We start from the raw sequence: 19,934 nt of genomic DNA, 5'->3' as shown, positions 1-19,934 counted from the left end.
TTTCCCTAGGTAGAAAAAGACTGGTCTACAAACCAGACATGAGAACTAGGTATAATCAATTTTGGAGCAGAAGGCAAAGCAAGCTTGGGTGAATAGGCACGGGTCTCATTAATCTAAGGGATAGTGCCAGATAAACCAATAGTATATAGATTGTAATGATAGTGCTAGATAAACCAATAGTATATAGACTATAGTCTTGTAGAGTATGGCTCCCAAAAATGTAATCATATTGCTCAATAGGAAATTGTAAAAAGGTGGTTGTATAAACTTGAGAGGAGAAAAGAATAGGAATATGAGCTTTAAAATGGATTGGATTATTATTGTGAGACACAGAATGAATACTAGTAGAAGTAGGTAACCAACAATCAGATGGGAAACATTGTGATCAAGTGAGGTTACAATCAGTACCGAAATCAAGGAGAGAATAGAGTGTATAAGGTTTTATGTCAGACAATTTAATAGTCAGCAAAAGGGTTGGGCAAGGATTAGAAACTCCCTTGAGATAGGAAAAGGCTTGAGTAGATGGTGGAGGTTGTTGTTGACGTGAAATAGGATGTTCAGTCTTAGGCTTAGATATATCCTTGTGTAGTTCTTGGGTTTATTCTAGTTCAACCAGAAGTTTGTCAAAAGCATTAAGAGAACTGGTACTAACATTATACTCATGCAATTCTTTCTGGATACTAGCTATCTCTTTGAGAACATAATTTTTGACATTGTATAGAAAAGCAAGTCGATTGGATAACCATTCTTTCCTTGAATTTTTGGCAAAAACCTTTTCAGTAAGAGGATGATAAACATACCCATGTGATAGTCTAGAGATAGGTCGAATAACCTCTTGGTCATCTTCATCTTTCTTCTTTTTTAGGGGCTGTGGGTTCATAGAGCTTAGGATATTCTTCTAACATCTTTTGGCATTCTTCAATTTTTGCTAAATCAACAAGAACTTGCTAGTGTTGAAATGGGGTTAAAAAATTAATCTTGTGGGCCTCAAGTTGTGAGGCTTTAATTGCTAGCCACTCAAGTTGTTCTTTAGGAGTCAGAGTTAACCATTTAGAGTTACTCTAAGTGAGTGATTGTCCACATCCAGTTTGATATGAGTGTTGTTGGAACATAAAACAAATGAAGGAAATTTCAGATTTAGATGGTGAATCATCTAGAGAAAAGAATTCTTTAGGATTTTGTTCTTGTATTACATGTCAGACTTGTATATAATCCTAATCATCTTCTTCACTTGAACTTTCAACTAGTCTAATATCTTTAGAATCTGAAGGTTCTTGAATTTCTATCAGAGGCAAAGAGTCTAAATTTGCTTCTGCTAAAGTACATACTCTCTTAGAATTTATTTTATCCTTGTTAGGACATTTTTTTGCATAGTGTGCTCCTTTACAAATATAGCATGTAGGGGTGAAATTCTTCTTGTGCACTTTACTTTGTTTTCTCAAAAAGGTTTTCCTATGCTTTGATTTCTTGAATGGCTTAGATGAAAATTGTTTTCTAACAGGGTAGTTTTTGAATTTTCTAATGTACTTATGTTTTCCTTTGTGTTGAAAACAACCATAACTATTTTGATTGCAATGGCACAGAGCTATTTTCAGATAAGGAAGAACTTCTTTTTCTTTCTATTCTTCTTTTCACTGCACAAGTCACTATTAATTTCTTTGAGAAATTACACCAACTAAAGAAAAGTGACATCATTAATGGTCATCTCAGGGGAATTAAAAATACTATTAAGAATTTTTTCCCTAGAGAAAGATTGAAGTTGAATAGGGAAACTTTCAAGGAATGTATTATACATCTAGATATTATTATTTGTTTGGCTTGACTGATAGAAGTTGGTGTATTGTTCACTGCAATATGAATCAAAATGCCTCATGTCACAAATATGATTTTCTTTGAATCTCTTGTAACCAGCTCTCTGTTCATTATCATGTTGTCCTATGAACATTCTATATAGAGCTTCACCTACTCCCAATATTACTTTGGCATGTAGCAACGATAGGATGAATGAAATGACATGTAGAGACAACAATGTACATTGAAGTTTTGTTATAAATAAGCAACTAGATTGATTGGACCAATTCACAAGTCGTCATGGTTATCAGTATTCTAAAAAAAAAATTCGAAAGAAAATATAGCTGATGAGACTAAAATTTGCCTTTATTTTGTAGTGTTTAAGATACTTTGTTGATACTCTGTTTGTCTTTGTTATAACACTTATGGACCTATGTTTACCAAACCTTTGATGAACCTCTGGGGTAGAAACTATGTCATCTTTTGCAATTATTATATCTAGTATACATTATTTCATATAGTTATCAAAATGTGTGTTCTTATGTTTGAATTTAATTTGATAAATGCTTCTTTGTAAACATGATTTGTGTCATAACTAACCTATTAATGAAGACTAAAAGATGATTGGAGGGATTCAAAAGTTAGGTGTCAACAACATTCAAGGAGAAGCAAGCGCTAAGGAGCAACCATGATGGAGAAAGTTGTAACGGTTCCAAAAAACATGACATCGAGTAAGGAGGAGCTATGAAGATTCATTGCCTTCTCTACATTTACTCTATGGCGAGCAGATGTTAAGACTTTATTATTCCCACCTTCAATTGTTCTTCCTATTTTCTCTCCTATAGATTTAAAGCTAGGACATTTACTTTTCTGTTATGGAATAAAGTGTTGATCTCCTATATATGTAGGAATCGACCCCAATGTGTTAAGTTTTTTTAGGAGTAAGAAGAAAAGTTCTGAGAGCAGACTACTAACTTTTACAGTTGTGTTTTACAGTTCTGTGTTATGTAATGAATATCTAAATGGAATAAAATAGATTTCTTTGGCTTCTATCCTGTGTTAATAGTTTAGAGAAGCCAACCAAGGGGGTGTACTTGGGAGGTGGATTAGATTAGGATAGAATAGATTTATTTTCAAGCATTAGTAGTATCTTAAGTAGAAGTAGTAAATTCCTTCTTGTAGCATCACACTCTGTGAATGTTCCTACAACATATGTGAGAACAATTTTAGTGGGTGAGCCAAGTTGGAATATCTATGATCTTTTCCATTGTATTTCCAGTATTCATAGAGTTAAGTGTTTTACCTTCATGTAGTGGTAGTGTAAGTTCTTTTCCTTGCATTTTTACTTTCCTATAGCATAAGCTTAGTGACTCATTAAGCAACCTAGTGCACATACTGTGCCAACCATTTCAAGTATACGTCCCTGGGTTGATAAGATTAATTGCACCTTATGGTGGGGAAAATAGTCCTTAGTTTGAATATATCATTCCTAAGCAAGGCCTAGTGGATGACTATAATACACCTATTGTGAGGTGGTTCATTTTTGGCGCTGTTGTTAGGGACGGTGTCAAGCTAGGAGCATTTTTGAGTCATAGTTTTTAGTTTGAGTTCTTTTTACTAGTGTGAAAAGCTTAATTGTGTGCATTGAAGAGGAAGATGACGAGATGAACATGGCTGATTTATTCTGTGAGGATATGTTAATTTGAATGAAGAAGCTAAAGAAGAAGAAGTTGAGTTACCTTTTGAAGATGCAAGTCCTATTTTTCCCACAACATCATCATCAAGAGTTGAACCCATAGATATATTTGGTCTTCGACCTTTCAATGAAGTATTGGCTAGTTTCCTTGATAACACTACCCTGAATCCACCAGTTGTTAATCATCCAATGCCCAATGTTCCTTTTCAGCAGCAACCTCAAAATCCATTACCACTAGTCATGGCACAACCTACTTTTCCATTTCCCCTTCCAAGTCTTGTAACCAATGCCAATCTAAAGAACATACCTCCCATTACTCTTCCAAAGTTCTATGGCCTTGCAATCGAAGACCTTGATACTTTCTTGTTTGAGTTTGACATACTTTGTCATAGTTTTGACTACAACACTAATGCTCATAAGTTTAAATTATTTCTACCAACATTGAAAGAATCAACTCTATGATGTTTGATGGGCTTAGGAGCTAATGCAACCACAACTTAGGATGAAATGCAAGCTCTATTCCTGGAGAAGTATAAAGAATATTGCAAAACATATGGTACAAGAGGGGATGATATCCTCAGGATATCACAGAAGCAGGAGGAGACATTAAAATACTATGTTTCACATTTTTCTATATACATTGCAAAAGAATTCTCAGCACACATTGTCTGAAGACTCACAAAAGCTATTCTTTTTGAGAGGTGTGAATGATGACTATTTGGAAGCATTGGACCTAATGGATGGTGGTGATGTATATCAAGCTTCTTGGGATGACCTCAAAAAGATCTGTTAGAACTATTCAAGGTCAACTATGAAGAAAGGTTGAGGACCATGTTCTATAGTCACTAAAGGGATCAGTCAAGGCATTTCAAAGCTTGAGATATCCAACCTATTGTCAGATTTCAAATAAGACATTATTAATGATGTCGCCACGCAGCTGGACATGATGACTGCAAAGAAGAAGCAAGCAAAAGTGAAATTACAACTAGTTGAGTATTGTCCTCATTGCCAGAAGCAAAAGAAGGATTACCAATGTAAATTGGTTGCAAGCATGGAGAACCAACATCTTCCAACCGAATATGTCAAGATAGATGGAGATGATGAGCAAGTATTCTTTTTTGCTCAACACTAACCATGGGCCCTACATCAAGGTATGCCTCAGGACCCCTTGCAAAGTTCAAATTCATATTTTAGTCAATGGCAACACTGTAATACCCAAGGTTCTCCACAAAATCAATCCAGTTGGAACAATGTTGAGCAAAATAACCCACAACAATGGCCTCAGAATTCCCAATACCCCTAGCCTAATCAACAGAATAACCAATAGCCACAGAACCAATAAAACCAATAGAACTACTGTCAAAACTAGTAGAACTAATGGTAACCACCTGAAGGGAATTGACAATCTATGAACCAATAGAAGGGATCTCAACAATGGCCTAGCCAAAATACTGGTGCTCCATAATTACCCCCTCCAGTTCAGCAACCTACTTTAATGCCACCACCTGCAAATTCTAGACCTCAAAAGCAAACACAGTTACCCGCACAACCTCAACCAAATCTGAATAGCCAACAACCACAACAACCCATGTATAGTGTTGATACCCAGTAGTATCTTACTTATGCTTTAGGTGTTGTAGATATATATATGAGATTTAGAATGACTTTACCAGTGCCTAAACCACTGCTTATAACTAAAATACCAAACTCTCGTGCAGCATCAGAACCTTCGGTTGCTGAAACTGTTGACTCAAATAATGTTACCTTGACAATGCCAGTTCAACCAGCATTAGAATCTCCTTTTCCAAAACAACTGATACAAAAGAAACCTGAATAAACCAAGGAACAACCTTTTGACATTGTTCATTAATTGAAAAATATACATGTCCAAATACAAGTGTTTCAAGCTATTAAGGACATTCCATTCTATGGAAAAGATATCAGGGAAGCCTACTTGAAGAAACCTAGAAGGAAGAAAAAGGACCACACACAGTCCATGTTGTGGGACAATTGGCTAATATCATGCTACGAAAAGTGATTACACAAAAATATTCTAATCCAGGAAGTCCAGTAGTGAATGTCAGAATAAATGGTCAGTTTGTTAGAAATGCTTTAATAGATCTTGGAGCTACTACAAATGTGATGACCAAGGATACTATGAAGAAGTTGCAAATAGAAGGATTAAGGCCTACACCAAGCATTCTACAGCTTGTAGATAGTTCTACTATCACTCCTAATGGGATGATAGTGAATATTGTTGTGACCTTAGATTCTCTAGAGTATCTTGTAGACTTTATGATTTTGTCCCTTAAAGTCAATGTATCTGTTTATCTTGTCATCTTAGGTAGACCATGGTTAGCCACAACTGATGCAAATATAAGCCACATTTCAGGAAACATGACCATATCAAATGGCCAAGCAACAAAGCAATTTGACTTATATCCTCCAGCCCAACCATTACCAAATTTGAGTACATCTGTTTGGCCAGATTTAGGAGATGACAAAGAAGAGTTAAATTTTATAGTACAACTCATGATGTTACACATACAATCTTTTCTAAAATTGCGAGAAGAAAATTTAGTACTCCAGAGTATCCTCACTAACACTTATGTGGTAGAGAAAGATGTATCTGAAAGCTCTGTGTTAGAATTAATCACATATGAGAAATGTCATAAGAATTGCACTTTGCTCAAAGAACCTAAAATTCTTTGTTGACTCCTCCCTTATGAATTAGAAGCAAGTCCAATCTTTGAAGTTGCTATGATAGAATCCACTACTACTGTTGAATTGAGTAAAGGCCATAAACTACATGTTAATCCCAAATTAACATCCACATAGATGGAACAATTAAAAGGATTGTTTTAGAGTCATGAGAAGGCTTTTGCATGGGACTATGGTGATATGAAAGGATTGATCCCTACATTGTGTACTCATAGAATATACATTAATAAAAGTTTTCTACCACTCCGTCAACCCCAGAGAAGGATAAATCCAAGCCTTAGAGAAATAGTCAAAACTAAATTGCAGAAATTGCTTGATGTTGGTTTCATTTATCCTATATCTTATAGTAAATGGGTATCACCTCTAGTTATAGTACCTAAGAAAGGAGGTAAATGGAGAATTTGTGTAGATTATAGAGAATTGAATAAGGCTACTAAAAAGGATCATTTTCCTTTACCCTTAAAAGACCAAGTTTTGGATACACTAGCTAGAAAGAAGTATTTCTCCTTTCTAGATGGGCATAGTGGTTATAATCAAATTAGTATTGCTCCTGAAGATCAAGATAAAACCACATTTACATGTCCATGGGGTACTTTTGCATATTCTATTTTATCATTTGGTCTATGTGATGCTCCTGCAACATTTCAATGAGCAGTTATCAATATATTTGCTAATATGTCACATGATTGTATGGAAATCTACATGGATGACTTCACAACATTTGGAGTTACTTTTGAAGAAGCAATGATGAATCTTGAAAAGGTTTTGGTGAGATGTCAAGAACATAATTTGGCATTGAATAGTGAAAAGTGTTTCATGCTCATGCAGGAGGGCATGATACTTGGTCCTTTCATATCCACTGCAGGGATACAAGTGGGCCCAGCTAAGATAGAGGTAATTCAAACATTGCCCATACCTAAAAAATCAAAAGATGTAAGATCCTTTCCAAGACATGCTAGATATTATAGGCATTTTATAAAATATTTCAGTAAAATAGCTAGTCCTTTGTATAAGTTACTTACAAAAGAGGCTGAATTTAGTTGGACATCTGAATGTGATGAAGCCTTCTTCTAGCTTAAAAAAATTTTGACCACAACCCCAATTTTACAAGGCCCTAATTGGAATTTACCTTTTCACATATATACAGATGCCTCTGATTATGCCATAGGTGTAGTCCTAGCACAGAAATCCTAAAATCTTGAAAAGGCCATATATTATATCAGTAAGCATCTTCATGGCCCAGAGCTAAACTACACTATGACTAAAAAAGAATTACTAGCAGTAGTTTATGCTCTGAACAAATTTTGGCATTACATAACTGGTTATTCCATCTATGTTCATACTGATCATGCAACAATAAAATATCTCATGAACAAACCTGCTATAACAGGTAGGTTAGCAAGATGGTTACTATTGTTATGAGAATTTGACATAACCATAGCTAATATGCCTGGGAAAGCCAATGTTGTAGCTAATTATTTATCAAGAATCCGTCATGATGATACTGACACTACTCTGGCAGATGATGCATTTTCGGATGAGCATTTGTTTCATATTGTTGTTCAAATTCCATGGTATGCAAATATTGCTAACTATATTGCAGCCAATAAGATACGAGCACATTTTTCTTTTAAGGAAAGAAAGCTTCTTGTAGAGAAAAGTTTTTGTTTCTCTTGGATAGATAATATTTTGTTCTATACTGGACCTAATCAAGTTGTGAAAAGATGTGTGAGAGAAGATGAGACATATGAAATTCTACATGCATGTCATAATGAACCATGCAGAGGACATTTTGTAGCCAAAAGGATAGCTTTCAAAATCTTGACAACTGGTTATTATTGGCCTACACTTCATAAGGATGTAATCAACTATACAAGGAAATGTGACCAATGTCAAAGGATGGGTCGACCAACAAGAACAGATGAAATGCCTCTTAATCCTCAAATGACATTCACACCATTTGACAAATGGGGAATGGACTTCATTGGTCCAATTGATCTTCCATCCAATGGGAAGTCCTATATTCTAGTATGCACTAATTACCTAACAAAATGAGTTGAAGTTAAGGCTATGAAGCATGCCTGTGATGATTTTTTTTTTGAATTCTTGTATGAAGAGATTTTTGCTCACTATGGTGTTCCCAAAGAGCTGGTTATTAACCAAGGTGTACAATTTACTTCCAACCTAATCTCAAAATTGATGAAACAATATAACATTAGTCATCAAAAATCTAGTCCTTATCATCCACAAGCTAATGGACAAGTAGAGGTTACAAACCGTGAGCTGGAAAATATTCTAACAAAAATAGCCCATTTGCATCATCAGGATTGGACCACTAGATTAGAAGAAGTTGTTTGGGCTTATAGAACAACCTAAAAGACTACTATAGGATTCACACCATTTGAGCTCCGATATGGAAAGGTGGCAATGCTTCCAATTGAATTTGAACAAAACTCTAAGGACAACCTTGGAATTGGATATTGACCTTCCTATAACACAAAGAGAACAACTTTTGCATCTGAACTCTTTGGATGAGATGCGCAAAGCTACTTTGGAACATACCGAACTAGTACACAAATAAGGAAACAATGCCATGATTCTCATATTATTAGTAAACAATTTCAAGTTGGTGATTGGGCATTATTATACAACTCTCACTTTAAGGATATGCCAGGGAAGCTGCAGACATGATGGTTAGGGCCATATGAAATCAGTCATGTCTTTGAGAATGAAGCTATGCAGCTAACCACAATTGATCAAGGACCTTCCAAATTGTTAGTCAATGGTCATTAACTCAAGTTATACAAAAGGCCACAAAAAAAATCTGATTTCCTATAGCAGTTCCAATAGCCAGATTCAAATACGACTCAAGCAACTCTTCCTATAGCCAAAGGTGTCAACCTTTCTACTATTGCTCTTCAACATTAGTTTTTAGTTTGCATGCTCATAATAATAACTTTATGCTCACATAAAGTTCACTTTCTATTCATTTTTTCTTTCCATCTCATATCTTTATCTTCTACCCATCCACCTCATCTCATTTCTTAATCTTCCATCCACCCACTTTCCACATCATCAAATTTTCCTCATTTTCAATAAAATCTACAAATGCTAACAGATGCTATTGTTGACATTATTTTCACCACTTTTTTAGTATGTGCAATAGTCAACTCGATAGATATAACATTTTCAAATTATTTTTCATTTATAAGTCCACAAATTTTGTCAATTATATTTAATATTGCATGAAATATATAATGGCAACATATGTCAGTCCCTCACTCGTACTATTCTGACAAGTGAGGACACTTGTCTAAAATTAGTAGGGGGTAGGGGAAGGTCATACTATCCAATGGTATGTCTGATTATTTGTGATGATTTTTTAAATATTCACATTACCCCTTATTAATGAAAATTTGTTGCCATAAGTACACAAAGTAAGGCGTTGTACTCCCTATTTTTGAATTATTTTTTTGTGTCAAGCTATGATGTGACCTATTTTTAAAAATTTCATCATTTGAGCCCTTTTTCTAGATGATTTCCACACAAACTTATGATTTACCTTCATTCAAAGCTTAATTATTGTACATAACAATTTGTTATGGCAATTAATTGCTTCCTAAAGTAAAGCAGTCTGATGAGTTTGAGGAATAACACAGAGTTTGAAGCTTGAATTTAGAAAAATTGGAGAAAATAGAGTAGTAGAGGAAGTGCTAAGAAATGGGTGGGAATTTGCAAAGGAGAGAGCCGATAGAGCACATTGTGTTGCTCTTCAATGTAGAAGCTATGAGAAGATTCAATGCTTGTGGGGATGGCTAGGTTATTGTTTAAGTTTAATGACATATGATGAAGAGATGGCTGTAGAATTTACCAGGACATTCGACGAGGGTGAAGCTTCTATTTGGGGCTTGACATTAGTTACAACAGAGGAGCACATTGTAGAAGTAATAGGGTTACCTGCGGTTAGAGAGTACTACTCGAGCATGCATGATGTTGGGTCAATGAGGGCCCAATTTACTAGACCACATGATGCTCAATTGGATGTCACAAAACAAGGATGTAAGAGGTTGTCATTGCTGCCACCATACCCTGAATTAGTGATGCACATTATTAGGTATTTTACTTGTGAAGGCAGATTTTCTCACTTGCATGCACATTATTTCAAGCTACTTAACTGTGTAAGGCATAATATTTCTCTGAATAATCCAGATACTTTGTATACTATGCTTTGCATTAGTGCAGAGGAGACTCAGAAAGGGAAAGAGAATTCTGTTACTCGCCATGCTTTAATTAAGTTGTTAATAGAGGGGTCTCTTAAGGATGTATCCCCTTTAACATGCTATGAGTTTATGCAACTTAAAACCCTACAACCCCAAGGTGGCCCTAGCAAACAACATTGTGAGGAAAACATAGCTCCCAGTAGTGAGCCTATAGAACAAAACATTCAAGGAGCTAAAACTAAAAAGACTCAAGGAAATGAACAAGAAATTGCCCCTATTCAAGAAAATGTGCCTCCACTTGTACAAGAAATCCCTAAACCTGCTACTTGCAAGCTAAGAGGAAACAAAAATTACTAGAAGCCCCTATTCAAGAAAATGTGCCTCCACCTGTACAAGAAATCCCTAAACCTGCTACCAACAAGCTAAGAGGAAACAAAAATTACTAGAAGAAATTTTTATTCAGTAAGAACCAAGTCCTACAATTGTAAAAAAAAAAAAGAGAGAACAAAGAAGGGTCTTGCAGCAATTGATCTTGCAGCAGTGACATCGAAGCAGAAAAGTAGGCAAAAGGTTGTAACATAGGAAGAGACCCCTATACGGAGAAGCCCTAGAATGAGAGGGAAGGTTTCTAAGGATCCTATGTTGTCTAAAACATCCACCAAGGAATCTCCTATGCAAATTATTTCCAATCATTCTCTCCCTCATCCTAAGATAACAAATACTCTTGATAATCTTACTGTAGAGTGTGGAAAAGAAATTAAAGAAAGTATAGATGATGTGACCCAGAGGGATATAATGACTACCTATCTCTGACGATCTGCCATGAGAAACTATGTGCTAGTTGGTGGGGGAGGGGAAAGAAATCATCTGCCAACCGATAGGGGAAAGGAATGAAATAACCCCGACAGGTATTTGCTCCTTTTTACACCCAAAACTTAAAACTTTAAGAGTTAGACATTCCGTTAAACAGTTAGTTGACTAGCTCTGATACCACTGAAATGACCCTGACAGGTTTATTGACTCTTTAAGCACCAAAATCTTAAATTATTTGAGTCTTCAATTACTTAAACTGTTCTCTTGCATTTTCGCTGTCGACTACTGATCACAGTCTTTGCTCAGTGCTTCCGCTCTTAGGGCTTGCTCACGGGAGACCTAACCATCATTGTTCATCATATCATATATACCCTATTTGGAAATTGATGCCGCCAAGTGTCTACTCGAAAGTTCAAAACTTTGTATTACTGCTGCGAATGAACAATCAGATCTTTAGTTGAAAAGATGGGAGCGAATATCAAGTCCCATAAACCAAGTCGACGCCGAATTTCTTAATATATATACGTCTGAAAAAGAACTGATGAGTCAGTATTCTTTGCCGACTTTTGCCGTTGTAATTCCCTAGCAGGTACACTGGTTTCCCCTTGGAAAATAATCGATTCTCAAAATTTTTCAGGATTAGAATTCTGAAGTAGCTATCGACTCTTAAATCACCAAGTCTGTTAGCTCCTATGGCCTTGTTCTAGAGATAAAGCGTCACTAGGTGACACCTTCAGCCCGACCCGTAAGTGGTCTGTAACAGTCGGGGAAAACCTTAGCGGATGCCTTAATCTGCAGTTTGTGATGTTACTAACTGTGGCAATGGTGTGCGAAAATCTTTGTGGCAGACAGTCTTCCGAAAATGCTCCTGATGAAAACCCTCAGACCGGGCCCTAGAGCTGAAGCCGCTCAACCGATCTCTACCCACGACTTTAATTAATGAATCTGCCGCTACTGGAGCGGTAGCCTAGAGTCACACCAGTCTTTAAAGACGATGCTGGAGGGTATTATACCCCCTTCAATACACTTGCAACTTCCCAAGTCCTGCGATGTTTATAAACAATGATGGAAATGCATGAAAGGAAGACGCCTGGCTTGAAAAATGCAGATTTACCAAATTCTGCTAGGCGTTGTGCGAGTTACTTCGACTTCTATACAACAATTCCTAAATAAATCTGAGTCGGTTCCGCTTCCAGCCCGACCCCAATGATGTCACCTTATAGTCTGATTTCTGAATTGCTCTCGGTTTAGATTTCGTCCTAAACGGAAGTGCTGGCTGGAAGGATTGTCTAGGAAAACTTACCTTCTTTCCTGATTTGTTCAATACTGCAACTGATCCTGTGGACCTTGTGAATAGATTATATCTTCGAGTCTCAATTCTTAGAGTGATCCTCAAAACTCAATCCTCCAAAATTTGGCCTTAAGCCACAAATGGTCGCCCTGATGAAATGACTGAATGTCACCTCCAATGTGCAATAATTCAGATGATATTTCACACCCTCAGAATTGCGTACCTATTGAGAGTTTTCGTTCTCCATGGCCAATAATTGCGAAAACCCTAAGTTCCACAATGCTCCTGTGATTAAATCACAATCTGGAATCAAAAGAGATAAAACAACTGCCTGATTCGAATGGAGCCCCGGGGTGCCTATTTATTCTTTTCTCTCCATCCTCTCCAGAGACTTCTAGAACATTTTTGATCTTATCCCTCAAGTGACTTTATTAAATATAATCCAAGTCACTTTATTAAATATAAAGTTATCTTTTAATATTTATTTATTTAATTAAAATAATTAATTAGTCGTCCTTGGACAACTAGATTAATTAAATTAATTAAATCGAACTGTCACCAAAAATTGGGGACATGACAGTCCGCCCTTCTTGAAATTGCTTGTCCCCAAGCAATGGCTGAACCATGAACCAATCAGTCTTCCTAGATCCCAAATGTAAATTTGTGTATCATCCCAATCCTCACCATACTGTCGTGGAGAAATCATCAATACCAGTAGCTAAGAAACTGTACTCAATATCCAAACAAATGACAACTTTGATGGAATCATCTGTAAACCAACTGTAGATGATGATAGAAAAAACCTTTCTATAGATCTTAACCCAACTGAAACATCAACTCCATCAAAATTCAAACCCCTGTCAAAATGACACCTGCACCCAACTACACTGTAAATATGACAACAGCCATAGGTACTTGAATCACTGCCATCAAATCCGCTCTCTGAAAAACTGCTCCGGGTGTGTCGATGCTGCAGGTTGAGTAACTTGCTACTACCAACTTTATTTTCAAAAGATGGTGCCAATCTATCCCCTAATGGATGGTAAGAAACTGGAGCCAATCTACATCTGCATGAAATAAAATCTTCTATCTCTGTGTCAAAAGAAAAATGATGAGCGTACCCTACCGTATAATGCCGATAAGAACCTCCAAACTCTGCTGCTGGCTCATCATCACTGAACTGGGAATCAACAGATGGCTCCATTTTCTGACTCTAAGTGACTGTAGGCTGGATGGGATCCCGTGCATTCTGCTCAACAAACCCCTCCTCAAGATCCCTGTGAGGTAGCATAGTAGAAAGGACCCTTATAATCTTCTCAACCAATCTGCAAATAACACTAGTATCTTGGATGAGAACACCTTCTGTCACTTTATGCGAGTCCAAATGAACACATGCACTATCCATCAAATACTCCATGAACGGTTCAGTGCAGTAAAAATTATATGAGGAAACATTAACATACTCCCCTTTACACCACAACTGGTCCTCCTGTAAGGGTGGCATATTCAACTGTACCACACTATCAACTATCTGAGAAAAATCAATCTGGAAACTAGACTCTACCGGTATCCCGAACTCATTAGAACCAGCTACTACCAAATCCTGAATATGTGTGTCAGCCTCAACAATATGCTCCTTAGTAGCAACTGTGGAAGTGTACTTACCATCGTCCACCTCAATAGTCAAATGAACTGGGTCTGGGGCTGGTTTTGACTACAAATCCTCCAACTCCACGGTCACCTTCTTTAACTGAAGTTGCAACTTTTGTAGATCTCGCTGTGTGTCCTCTAATGCCTCAGTAGTCGCTATGAGCTCTTGGGAAAGCTCACTCACCTCCTCTTCACGATCCAAGAGTGCCTCATATGCTGTACTCCCCCACTCAACCAAGTGATCATGGTCGGCTACCAATCGTAAATAATCCTGCTTGAAAATCCGAACAGCTTCATGCAAGGCATGAATCTCTGCCAAAGAAAGGTAACCACCACTGGACTCATCTGTCATAGAAGAACCCCAACCAGTAACAGCCAACAACTGACGAGCAGTATCAAAATGCTCACAAGCGATAGCAATGTCTCGTTCACTAACTTTCAACTGGCTAATCACATGATGGCTCTGGCTAGACTGTCTTCTATAAACTCCTTCTGACGCATTGCCTAAAGGAGTATCTTCAAAGATACTGGTCTCTAGATTATTACCATCCATATTTTGCAAATCAACTCCAAAACTCATATCAACATCCAAAGTGTCAAAATTTGTAGTTCTGCTATCAAGCTCTTCTGTACCTAAAGAAACTGTCAAGGAGGCTGAATCTTCAAAACTGTCCACTTCATCCTCCTGGATGTTATCAATGCCAAAACGATCCTGGGACTCATCAATATACCCTGTCAAATATGAAAAATCTTCAACACCTTTTAGCAAGAATGGTCGTCTGCATATATGAACCAAACCTAACATCGGTGTATAAAAACTAATACCAACATCCGATGTTCTGCTGGCACAAGGAAAAACAACACCTTATACTCTGCTGATCAAATCCATGATAGCATCCAAATAATCATGGCTACCATAAAGTGCTCTCCAGTCAACTAAATCCCAAATGCTGCTAAAACATTCTCGAGTCCATATCTGTGAACACGGAACAACTGGTAACTCAAGCAAACTCCTTACCTGAGTAATGTGACCAACTGGCTCTACGAACCTGTCTGACCTTGTCCTTGTATCCTGGATGTGAGTGCTAGATGAATGCGCAACATTATCAACAACCACATATGTCCCATCAAATGTAGAAAGCTGAGTGTCAGACGTGCCAGATGAAACTAAGCTTAGCTCCATGCCATGCTCATTCCCATGTCTCTCCCAGTCCTGTAAAGCCAAAGGAGTATTTACCAAGGTTGCTTGATTGTCCTCAAGCTCACGAGAAAGCTTGGAAAATTTTTCCTCCTTCCTCCTCAAGGCATCTGAATAGTCTTTGGTAAGGCTAAGAAGATGGTCACGGTCTGATAGAAGATGTAAATAGCTTGACTTCATGGTTCCCATTCCTTCACTAATTGCCTGTAAGTCAAACTAAGAAGATTTTGCCTGAACTCCCTTATGTCTTCCTTGTAACTGAATCATTCGGATGTGCTCTTCTATCATCTCCCGCATCCTGTCATGATGAGATAAAGAAGCCACAATACTATCTTTGCTTACCTTCAGCTGGCTGGACAAATCATGTGAAGTACTACCATTCTCATCCGCATGTGATGAAGCATCTAACTGAGCCTGGTACTCTCTCTCAGCAAAATCATAAATGCTCGATGTCTGCTCATTTCCACCAGGTATCTCATCATCAACATCCTTATCATCATCTGAACTCGCCTCACTGTAATCATTGCCTGTTGGAACCAAACCACCCTGAGTACCTAAGACATCACCCTTGGGAAACTCATATTCAACTGTCTCATCTTGAGTATCAAGTTGACAGTTATTATCCATCAGCGTAATATCCTTCACCACTTCTTCCTGTGATCGAACTGAAACCTCTGACCGGTTGCACACTTGTTTCTCGAATTCCTCATTAAGGTTCCTAGTAACATCTCTCATTGTATCAGTCAATGCTTTGTGAGAAGATTTGACAAAATGAAATCCAGTTGATTTATTCACCTTAGCCGGGTCGGATAGCCTGTCAATCATACGGCGGTGCTTAACCAACAGTTCAGACATGTTATGTCTGATTTTTCTTAGCTCATCCTGAATGCCTGTATAGTCCTCCTTTCCACAATTCTGACTCTGAATACTATGTCTATTACTTGTCCGAGATTGTGTCCTTGGAGACTTTGTGCTGTACCTGTACATCTTGGTTGAAGTAGAGTGCTGATCACTCATGTAAGTCGGTTCTCACCCCATAGGATGGCAAGAAAACCACTCTGATACCACTAAAATAACCCCGGTAGGTATTTTCTCCTTTTTACACCCAAAACTTAAAACTTTAAGAGTTAGACATTCCGTTAAACAGTTAGTTGACTAGCTCTGATACCACTGAAATGACCCCGACAGGTTTAATGACTCTTTAAGCACCAAAATCTTAAATTATTTGAGTCTTCAATTACTTAAACTGGTCTCTTGCATTTCTGCTGTCGACTACTGATCACAGTCTTTGCTCAGTGCTTCCGCTCTTAGGGCTTGCTCACGGGAGACCTAACCATCATTGTTCATCATATCATATATACCCTATTTGGAAACTGATGCCGCCAAGTGTCTACTCGAAAGTTTAGAACTTTGTATTACTGCTGCGGATGAACAATCAGATCTTTAGTTGAAAAGATGGGAGCGAATATCAAGTCCCATAAACCAAGTCGACGTCGAATTTCTTAATATATATACGTCTGAAAAAGAACTGATGAGTCAGTATTCTTTGACGACTTTTGCCGTTGTAATTCCCTAGCAGGTACACTGGTTTCCCCTTGGAAAATAATCGATTCTCAAAATTTTTTGGGATTAGACTTCTGAAGTAGCTATCGACTCTTAAATTGCCAAGTTTGTTAGCTCCTATGGCCTTGTTCCAGAGATAAAGCGTCACTAGGTGACACCTTCAGCCCGACCCGTAAGTGGTCTATAACAATCGGGGAAAACCTTAGCGGATGCCTTAATCCGCAGTTCGTGCTGTTACTAACTGTGGCAAGGGTGTGCAAAAATCTTTGTGGTAGATAGTCTTCCGAAAATGCTCCTGCTGAAAACCCTCAGACCGGGCCCTAGAGCTGAAGCCGCTCAACCGATCTCTACCCACGACTTTAATTAATGAATCTGCCGCTACTGGAGCGGTAGCTTAGAGTTGCACCAGTCTTTAAAGACGACGCTAGAGGGTATTACACCCCCTTCAATACACTTGCAACTTCCCAAGTCCTGCGATGTTTATAAACAATGATGGAAATGCATGAAAGGAAGATGCCTGGCTCAAAAAATGCAGATTTACCAAATTTCGCTAGGCGTTGTGCGAGTTACTCCGACTTCTATACAACAATTCCTAAATAAATCCGAGTCGGTTCCGCTTCCAGCCCGACCCCAATGATGTCACCTTATAGTCTGATTTCTGAATTGCTCTCAGTTTAGATTTCATCCTAAACGGAAGTGCTGGCTGGAAGGATTGTCTAGGAAAACTTACCTTCTTTCCTAATTTGTTCAATACTGTAACTGATCCTGTGGACCTTGTGAATAGATTATATCTTCGAGTCTCAATTCTTAGAGTGATCCTCAAAACTCAATCCTCCAAAATTTGGCCTTAAGCCACAAATGGTCGCCCTGATGAAATGACTAAATGTCACCTCCAATCTGCAATAATTCAGATGATATTTCACACCCTCAGAATTGCGTACCTATTGAGAGTTTTCGTTCTCGGTGGCCAATAATTGTGGAAACCCTAAGTTCCACAATGCTCCTGTGATTAAATCACAATCTAGAATCAAAAGAGATAAAACAACTGCCTGATTCGAATGGAGCCCCGGGGTGCCTATTTATTCTTTTCTCTCCATCCTCTCCAGAGACTTCTAGAACATATTTGATCTTATCCCTCAAGTGACTTTATTAAATATAATCCAAGTCACTTTATTAAATATAAAGTTATCTTTTAATATTTATTTATTTAATTAAAATAATTAATTATTCATCCTTGGACAACCAGATTAATTAAATTAATTAAATCAAACTATCACCAAAAATTGGGGACACGACAAGGAACCATGTGCTAGCTAGGAAAGAAACTCTTTGCTTTGCCAATCATTCCTCAATAGATTTACTAGACACTTCCAACCATAGGAATGAAATAGTTCCTGAGTATGTTGATCTGAATACTGCCTTAGTTATACATAGATCAACATGGATCAATAGTTTGGAAGAGCATCTATGGTAGGAACAAAGAATGAGGAAAATGGATCATGAAGGAGAAGACAACAGTGTTGTCACCCTGCAGAAGCTCCTTTTTAAACTTTATGGACAATATTTGTTTGTTGAAGCATTATGGAAAGAAGAAAAGAAGAAGATGAATAAGATTATAGTATCACTAAATGAGGAAATTATAGAATTGAAATAACAGCTAGAAAGCCAAAGAAAACACATGGACCATGCCCTTAAGCTAGCTGACCAAGCCCTTGCTTGTAGGCCACCACCTCAAGTCTATGCTCTCTCCTTGAAAGAGCAATTTCTTTTGTTTTAGTTAATGTTAACTCTCAAGAATGTGAATGCAGAGTTTAAGTCAGCACAAGAATTTTATGGGTTGTATCAAACTTTACCACCATGGGAACATAACTTATTGTGTGAATTATATGTTCATAACTTTGTTATTCATGCAGAGATTGAGTGGAATCCTTTGCTTTACATAGGAGATGTACATTTAAAAGCTCTCATGCCATGGATGTCCAATGAAGTGAATTATGATAGGCAGTTGAATGACTATAGAGATGAGGAGAGAGTAGAACCTTTATCTTTGAGAGCAGAAAGTAGAAAGTGAGAGGAGATGCTTTGGGATTGGTTTACATTGACCTATGGAAACAAGAATCCAACAGTAAGGGAGAAGATATTTGTTGCTAGAACTAAGGTTTATGTTGAATATGAAAATTTTCCATACTTTGCATTTCAAAGAGCCATGACTGGTGTAAGCAATAGGTGGGTGAGACTACTGAATCTCTTAAGTAATCATAACCACATAGCCCTATTAACTTGGAAGCCGTGCTATATAGAGTTCCAAAATATTTAGAACTGGGAAAGTAGCCAAGACTGGAGTTGTGGTGTCCTTTAACAATGAAACCTCCAATGTTCTTATGGCCCTTGTATGATATCAATGTTGATAGACTTGATAAGTTGTAGGAAGATCACCAGAGAGAAGTGTGGGAGAGAACCAGAGGATTTTACTACACTTTTAAGAGCAACAGAAAGGGGAGGACAACAATTGAAGAGTTCAGGTCTCTAACAAGGAAGTGCAATGCTTGAGGACAAGCATTAGTTTGGTAGGGGGCAGATGATGAGACTAAAATTTGCCTTTATTTTGTGGTGTTTAAGATAATTTTTTGATACTTTGTTTGTCTTTGTTAAAACACTTATGGACCTATGTTTACCAAACCTTTGATGAACCTATGGGTTAGAAACTATGTCATCTTTTGCTCATATTATATCTAGTATGTAGTATTTCATATAGTTATCAAAATTTGTGTTCTTATGTTTGAATTTAATTTGATAAATGTTTATTTGCAAACATGATTTGTGTCATAACTAACCTATTAATGAAGACTAAAAGATGATTGGATGGATTCAAAAGTTAGGTGTCAACAACATTCAATGAGAAGCGAGCACTAAGGAGCAACCATGGTGGAGAAAGTTGTAACAGTTCTAGAAAATATGACAGCGAGTAAGGAGGAGCTATGAAGATTCATT

The 19,934-nt window shown here is 37.4% G+C and overlaps 1 protein-coding gene across 2 annotated transcripts in view; it reads left to right on the top strand.

Annotated features, from left to right (window-relative positions):
* The window catches only part of LOC149546080 (uncharacterized), a 46,557-nt gene extending 43,716 nt beyond the window's left edge, over window positions 1-2,841 (top strand). Inside the window, exon 3 of one of the 2 annotated variants that reach the window (XR_016353650.1) lies at window positions 2,412-2,841. The gene's annotated coding sequence lies outside the window, so the exon portion shown is untranslated. Of the gene's footprint in view, window positions 1-2,403 lie in introns of both variants that reach the window. The other variant, XR_016353649.1, reaches the window with a different exon arrangement.
* Window positions 2,842-19,934: the final 17,093 nt, after the last annotated feature.

The sequence above is a fragment of the Cupressus sempervirens genome, chromosome 7, assembly GCF_028749045.1.
Source record: "Cupressus sempervirens isolate cs-2001-9-10 chromosome 7, ASM2874904v1, whole genome shotgun sequence".
In the NCBI taxonomy this organism is placed as follows: Eukaryota; Viridiplantae; Streptophyta; class Pinopsida; order Cupressales; family Cupressaceae; genus Cupressus; species Cupressus sempervirens.
The sequence above is the reverse complement of the archived record's forward strand: the minus strand, read 5'-3'. Positions and strand labels throughout refer to the sequence as shown.